An 8,503-nucleotide genomic window follows, 5' to 3' on the forward strand; every position below is an offset into this window, starting at 1 on the left:
TTATAGGAGGCATCTCAGGAAACTTGGAAGGTTCAGTGTGGAGAAGAGGAGGTTCAGGAGAGACCTCATTGCTCTACAGATCACTGAAAGGAGGTTGGAGTGAGGTGGGGGTCAGCATCTGTTCCCAGGTAACAGCTATAGGATGAGAAGTGATGGCCTCAAGTTGCAGCAGGGGAGGGTCAGGTTGGATATTAAGAAATATTTCTTCTCTGAAAGAGCAATAATGCGTTGAAACAGGCTGTCAGGGAGATTGTTGAGTCACTGTCCCTGGAGGTTTTCAAGAAAAGAGTGGTTGTGGTGCTGAGGAACATGGTTTAGCGGGTGTGGTGAAGGTCAGTTGACAGTTGGACTTAATACTATTGATCTTTTCCAACAGTAATGATTCTATGATTCTGCTCTGGAATCACTCAGCCTGGCATCCTGCAAGTCCCAGTGTCAGGGATCCCCATGGTGTAAGTGGTGTCGTTGAGGAACTTTGCCATTTCAAGGCAGTGCAAATCCCACTGATTTGCTCCATTTATCCTCTGCAATTTTGGGGATGTCCATCTGCTCCCCCAGCTTCCACATACACTGACAGGCAACAAGGAATGGAGTGGGATGAGTCCTTCCAGACTTTTTTTTTGCCTGTTTCAGGCTTGAAGAGGATTTGCCAAAATTATTTCTCAGTCTATAAGAGATTCTGTAGAGGTGTCTGCCTACCCTCAAGTAGAATCTCCCCACTCTGAGAAAGGTCTTATCAAGGTCTACATTCATTTTTCCGATAAATAAATGAGGAAAGGAGCTAGACTGGAGCCCTGTTTCCCATTCCCAAGTAACAATAGAATCCATGGGAGAGTCTGCACCAGGGAAAACAATTTTTTAGCAAAAACTCATTGAAATATGATTTTAAATGTGATCTGATTCTTTATAGCTTATGTACTTGGTAGAGTCATTTAACAGATGTAAGTACTCAAAGATGGTGTTACACAGAAATACTTCTAATTACTTTAACCTTCTCACAGCATCATTTAAGACTGACACACAACCAATTCTGCATGTATAAACAGATCATGCTAGGCTGACCTGCCCTGTACGATGATGTATAAATTATTGCTGCAAGCTAGGTATTTAGTTTGTGTCTTTATTAGGCTTTCAGTTTGGATCAAATTAATTTTCTAGGTGCTTTCCCATGATATTGAATTGAGCCATGTGATGGTAAGAAAAATTTATCTACAGACCTCCTGTTTCTTGCTTTCACTTCTGTACTCTGTGTCTTTTAGACCACTAATAAGTGGCTACTGTAAATGTTAAGGGAAGCAAACAAAGTTTCCAAGTAGAATATAGGAAATCATCATCTACTCCTTTATCACACTGCATTTCATCACTAATTGAATGTCAGTTAAAAGTGTCTCGAGGCATTTGAGTAAAATGAGCATGAGCTATAGCGTACATGTAAGAATGACAAATAGTAAATAAGCATGATTAAGAAAAATGATTGAACCTCTTCCCTTCACCAATAGCTACACTGCAAATACATCTCCTGTAAATTGAAACCAAAGGACTCGATCAACGATTTGTACATATTTCTGTTTAAAGTATGTCAGTTTAAGAAGCAAATCAGATTACTTACCTACTCCAGATTATTTTTATTTAAGACAGAAGGCAGGTTGTGCAGATGTCTGCTGGAACGTGATAAGGAAATCTAAAAATCTGGAAGTTTTGTAAACTTATTTTCTGTGGTGCTGAAAGAGGGCTTTGTCCACTGCTTAGACATTTCTTTCCTTTAGGTTATTAACTGTTTTTTGAAACTACCCTCAACTTTTATCACTGTTAACAGTCTGGAAGAAAAGTAAGTAACCTGAGTTTGTTACCAGTGTTTACTGAAAACTGAAACAAGGTACAGAGCAACTCTGTAAATGAATGTAGCTCTCATTAGCCAAGGAGGGCCAACTACTACCAAAAACTTGCAACTGCCTTGGAATCTCCCCCTGCCAACACTGGGCTATGTATAGAAAAGAATCGTGATAGAATCATGATCAAAGCATAGGGAGTACTGGGCAGTGTGATTAGCAAGAGAGATAGACAGAGTGTTTTGCCCTTGTGAGATGTACCTTGCAAGTCTGCATGAGCTGTTGAGCATCCAGGTACAGGTGGAATTTCACTTAAAATGTTTTAACCTTCGTTTAGGTTCTGTTAACTTTAAAGACAGAATAATAGCTTTCTTCGTTGTTGCCTGCCTAAAATGAAGGGAGGTCATCAGCAGCTCTGAAAGATGTTGCAGTAATTTGTATTAATAAATCATTACCTTCTAGACTTGATTGCCCGAGTGCACATAAATATAACAGGGAATGACTAAAGTTATTCACAACCTCTGAACACACATGGATACTTTTTGGATAGGTATTGTAAGTATCTGTATTCTGGTTTAGGTATGTCATTTTTGGTACATTTGCTTAAACACTGGGTGGCAAATATTTCTTCCTTCTGTACAGCTATATACTTGTGTGTTACATATTATCTTGAGCAGTACAAAAAGCAACAGTAAAGCCTTCACACCTTTCAGATCATTTAAATTGGATCTTGCACGAAGAGTAATCTGCAAGGTGAGTTCTGGCACTCAGTCTCCTGCTGCCATGCCCTCTGCCTTCCCTTTTGACTGTTTTATCTGGCTCAAAAGAATCTGTCAGTCAGAGTATCCAAGGACTTACCCTGGCTTGTACCTCCAAAGTAGCTAGAAGGCAAGTAGCAGATGCAGTTTATTTTGAGGGAAAAAAATATATGTGTGTATGTCTATGCACTTTATGCTGAAGAGAATGGTGCAACTACCTTCACTTCTTTCAGAAAGTTGACTTTAAGAGCTCAAATTAAATGTGAAAATAAATCTGTTCTTTGCTGCTTTGGGAATAATGTAGGCTAGGTTAATGTCTGCCATTGCACGCTATGACAAAGCCTTTTCTTTAAATGGTTACTTCTCAAAACCACAAGAATATATTTAAAAATCTGTTTGTTTTGAGCTTCATTTGATACCTCTTACTATCAGAGCAGGAGTATGCGTGTGGAGGTCCTCCCTCATCCTTTAAGTGCAAAATCAGACAATGTGTAATAGATGCATTGCTCTTCCATATATCAAAATGGGGCGGGGAGAGAAAAGTTTAGAAATCTTGCATCTAATTAGAGAATGAGCTTAAACATTTGAACATTCAGTTCAAATGCCATGAAACCTCTTTTATAAAATGATTCATGTAACCTCTCTGGATTATGTAGCAACTAGAAAAAAAAATGGGACCCAGGAAAATGTGACTTATCAGGTCTTTCCCAACCTTCCTTGAGTGATTGGCTTATTTAAAGCTGTATCTAAATTATCTTAATTATACATAATTACACGTACTTTTTTTTTTTCTATCATCCTTAAAGTTCCTGACTCTTACAGAAACCTTGAGCAAGCAAGCAGCTCATGCAGAGAGCAGTACTTTCCATGTTGACCACCACCTTCTAGCTGTTTCCCATCTGTTGTTTGTAAATACTTTACCACTTGTGCTGCTGATGTTGTTAGCTCTTTGCAAAACAAGCTCAATTTTCTTATGTCTGCATACTGCATCAAAGCAGCAGGAAAACTGTCCACAACTGTGGAATCCTATGCAGCGCCAAGATATTTTTTTTTTCTTGTTGGAGATCTCAATTAGTGAAACTTAATGGAAGTAAACAAATGTGTTGCAAACTACAGGGCAAGTACACAGAGCACATGTTCAGGTAGCCTTATCTATGTTGGAGAGCAAAGGAAAGAGATGGACTGTGTAAAGAAAGGGAACAGGAGGTGTTAGAGGACCTAGTAGAAATTGCAGAGATTAAAAGTTGCAGTATTTTTGGCTTGTTCCTTTGCAGAACTTGTTGAAATTCCTTTGGCACTGCTCTGTCCTTACAATTTCATTCTTTATCCAATAAAAACTTAGTGAGAAAGATCAATATCTGAATCCTAACAACTGTCACACAGGAAGAATCTTTCCCTTTCAGCCTGAGGAGCAGAAGAGTTGTTCTGTGCTGCTATGGCTCCAAATGGAGTTCAGAAAGTATTCCTCCATTTAAAAGAACAGCCAGCAGACTTGCTTCACTTCAGGGAAATGACTGTCCTCAACCTTCTGCTCTTTCAATTATTGCATCCTGCTGTGCTTTCTGTATGTACAAGGTGGGGTGGAAGCGTGTCTGGTACTTGCTCACCCTTGTGAAAATTGTTGAATTCCTCTTCTGAGTCATAGTCTTTCTCTGCAGTGTCGTTTAAAAGTATTGGGCTAAGTTTTGATTCTTACTAAGGTCTTATTATACAAAGTCCTGTTGTCTTTATAGACTTGCAGTAGACAAAACATATCAAGGAATATCCATATCTCTCATAGCATCTTAGTAATGTAGATATAAATAGTTTTAGAACTGTTGTTCTACAAGAAAAAGATAATTGTTTTTATTAACCTTTCTCTTTCTTAATGATGTCTGGTTTTTAATACATTAAATATTCTCAATATTTAATTAACAGATACTTGCAACATATTACTTACTAAATACTTTTTCTCAGAAGAAATGCTATTACTTAAATATATTTTCTCTCTTGTGGGCGCAAAGCCATGAGGAGAGATAGCGATGTTTACAGAAAATATCTCCCACATCTTAACATATGTAAAGTTTCTAACTTCTTTCTTTTTCTATTGACAGAAGCCAAGATGATACGTCTTTCCACTACACCTGCAAAAATGCACAAGAGACTTATAACTGAGACGTAGCCTGAAGAAAGTTGATGAGGTTGTTAGTAGTCTCTGTCACAAATGACAAGACTATGGATGGTTCTAGTCTTTTCTTCAGACTTTGATGAAACCTACAAAGGGCAGAAAGTTGTTTTTGCTGAAGGAGCAACAGCTGTAAGAAGAAAAAGAGAAACATCAAGCAAAAAAAGCTAGAGGAAGCCAATGAGAAGAAGTACAATTGGTTATGACTAATCTGTTACGAGCTTAAGTTTTCTTAAGTACCTTCGTGGATGTTTTAACCTTATTTATATTAAGGCTATTTCTTTTTAATTTCTTTTAGAAGTTAAGAGTTTTTTTCATGAAGTACATGAAGTATATGAAGCTCGTATACTTTGGCTAAGAAATCTATTAGCATTTAGAGTAACAATACTCTGAAAAGCAACAGCATTTCAGATTTTTGATTAAATATAGGTTAGTAAATAATAAACCTGAAGTATCTCACACCCCTTTGCCATGCCCTCACTTTTCAGTGATAGTTAAAGAATTATATAAAAAAATTCCTTCTTGTTTGTCTGTTTGACATGGTCAATGTAAATAAATCACTTAAGCTTAGGAAAACAGGTAATTACCTATCAGCAAGCTCATTCATTTCCAGCCTGTAGGTGTATGTAGTTTCAAACAGAAAATGACATTCTAAATATCCACGTGGACCTGTTAATTGTGGGAGAAATGTGTAGAATGCCCCATGTAAAATGGCCCTGCTACTTTTCAATGAAAACCTTTATTTCAGTGTCAAAAATGCTACATGCATTCAAGTTGAATTATGCATCTTGTTACTTCTCAAGATGTTTGTGCCTCCTGATCACCAGGTCAAGAGTTTCATAAGACCTTGCGTGCTTTACATAAAGCATACCTCAAGTGGGAATGACACTGCAGGAATATTTACATTTTCAAGGCATTCTTTGTATTTGAATGACAGCTGAATGAACCATCACTTGAAAGAAAGAAGAAACCAAATGATTTTTTGTTAAATTAATCAAACTATTAAGTATGGAAGGAACATCTAGCAAACTATAACGATCATTGAAGTTGCAACAGTAAGTTGTGGAGGAAAAAATACTACTGCTGTCCTATTTTGGAGATTACTGTGACAGGTTACTAAGTTCCACTCTATTTAAAAATTTCTTCCTGAAAATTAATGAAGTATTTTCTAAAAATTGAGTAGAGTTCCATAATGGAATTTTGGCAAATTGAAACGTTGCCGTGACAGTTCCTAAAATATTCCTACTTTATCTTTGTTTTGTATTATAAATATGTCAAGGTAAGTCATTCTTGTCAAAACAGAACATTATCTTTCCTTTTGGGAAAAACTACCAGGCCTTTTGTCAATGCTCTCATTTTACATATTCAACAAAATAAAGATAAGGGCTAATTCCAAATGCTTTCATTTATGTCTGCATAATCATAAACCCACATAAATACAGCTTTAGTCTTACAAATGAGTCTTAAGTATTATATACAGTATTGTTAGCTTTGTGTTTGGCTACTGCTCTGTATAACAAGTGACTAAAAAATAAATAATATTTAACATTGACAAAACCATTCTTAGTGGTTTCTCAAATAGAAGTCAATGGCAAAGATAGAGGTCATTGATAGAAAATATTAATGGTTCTAGGTTTTGTTCAATTAGAACAGTACCATGTGAAGTACCATGTGAAATGGATGCAGGAAATTGCATCAACACATTTCTAAATAAGAAACAGATGGGCTCAGAGATACAGACCAAAAAATAGCATAGATTTATCTTACAGATTTTACTGATGAAACCTTTCACAAGGAGTTTATTTAATATTTGTTCCAGTGGACCACTATAAGTGTTAACTGAGTAAGTTTAAATCAAAAGTAAAACAAACGTGTATTTCAGCATCCGTTACTTTACAATGAGATGAAGTTAACCAAGAATTTTTATGAGGAAAAGAATTTACCTCTGAGAGCTGAGTCTTCACATTCACAGGTAGAGAAAGGAGGATAGCTTTTTGACATCAAGATAAAAGAACTATATGTTGGAGAACAAGCTGTGAAAGATAGGCGTCACTTGTGTGGGGCCATAAGGTTGGTAAATTACTGTTAAATATATTTCTTCAATTAAAATTTGTAGGTTTTGTAGATTTTTTGTTTGCTTGCTTTTTGTATTGTCTGTTGATTGTTTCTCCTAAGATAATTTGGTTTCTGGCACAATCTCTCAAAATGTGATTCAGGTACTACAAGGGCAGCAAGGTTTTCTTGAGTTATGTCAAGACATTAGAAATCATTTGATTAATGACAGTGTATTATTGCTTCTTCGAAGGTGCTAATGAACAAGGAAAGGGAAAAGTCCCAAATACAGGAATAAAATGACGAGGATGCATATGAAAGGAGAGACAGGATATAAAATTCTGAAAAAGCATCCAGATGAGAACTGATGTAAGGCATTATGCTTGCAGAGTTAGTCTTCTTGTTCTTTCTAAACTGTGGAGTTTGCTCAGATTTTCAGTAGTTGGAAATGGAAGAGGAGGATGCCCCATATAACAGTACATGAGCAGTTAATATTTTCATTAAAAATGATTGTTATTAAAAGAGGAAACTCTAGCTACTTCCACTGTCCACACATATGCTAACACCGATAATTCTTTTGCAGCTGACTTGCAAAGAACAATATACACTTATTTGATACTTCTATTTTAATGCCTCAATGTTTTTGTCTTGTTAGCAGGTTATAAATACTGCTGAATAATAAAAAGAAATGTGAAAGTGCTTCTGAACTAGAGCCTGGGTGTATAAAGCCACCAAGAAAAAAATGTGAGGGTTCTAACTCTCTTAAAGAGCAATCAGCTCAAAGATGTCATGTGTTGTCACAGGCATTTAGATGTGTCTGTTATTACAGCGTGCGTGCCGTGCTTAGAAAAACAGTGTGCATCAGATGCTATATTATTATGTGTCTATCTTTGCTGACTCAAACATGACAGCATGTATGGGTATGCACAGGCCTTACGTTGTGCCATGGGAGGTTCAGGTGGGTGTTAGGAAAAATTTATGCTCTTTTAGAGTGGAGATGGATCGGCATCGGCTGCCCAGGGGGGTGGTGGAATCACCAACCCTGGAGCTATTCAAGAGCTGTGGAGATGTGGCACTGGAAGGACATGGGTAGTCGGCATGGTGGGAATGGGTTGAGGTTGAATTTGGTGACTACAATGGTTTCTTTTTCCAACCTTCATGATTCTATGATTCTTTGAAATTGATTCTGTGAACTCAAACATCCGACCAAGACTTCTGTTATCAATCTGAGCCACGATACATGTTGTAGACATGGAGAAACCACATCAGTGTGTGTAACACAATTCATTTAAGCACTCAACGGGTGTAAATTTATGTAGTGGTATAAAGAATACAAGCACTGAGCATTTCTGTAAATGCTACAATGGCAACGGACACATTTGAGGGAGCACAATGACAGAATGTACCCATCATAACAGCAAATAGCAAACTGTAGGAACAGGAAAAAGAGGAAAAAGAAAGCTTACCGTATAGCATCTGATTTTCTGACAGTATACAGCTAGTACAGGCCAGGAAGGTACTCAAGATGTGCACTACTGATGTACCGATACTTTGCCAACCTTCAGTAAAAAACTGTGAGGGTACTTCAAATCTGTGACTTACTCAACTCTGTATACATATTTTAAAAGTTGTACTAATGATTTAAGAAGAAGTGGATGGGAACTGCTGAGTCACGGCCTGAACCTCTGATTAATCACCTG

Source organism: Phasianus colchicus, chromosome 4, assembly GCF_987193195.1.
Source record: "Phasianus colchicus chromosome 4, bPhaCol1.hap1.1, whole genome shotgun sequence".
Lineage (NCBI taxonomy): Eukaryota > Metazoa > Chordata > Aves > Galliformes > Phasianidae > Phasianus > Phasianus colchicus.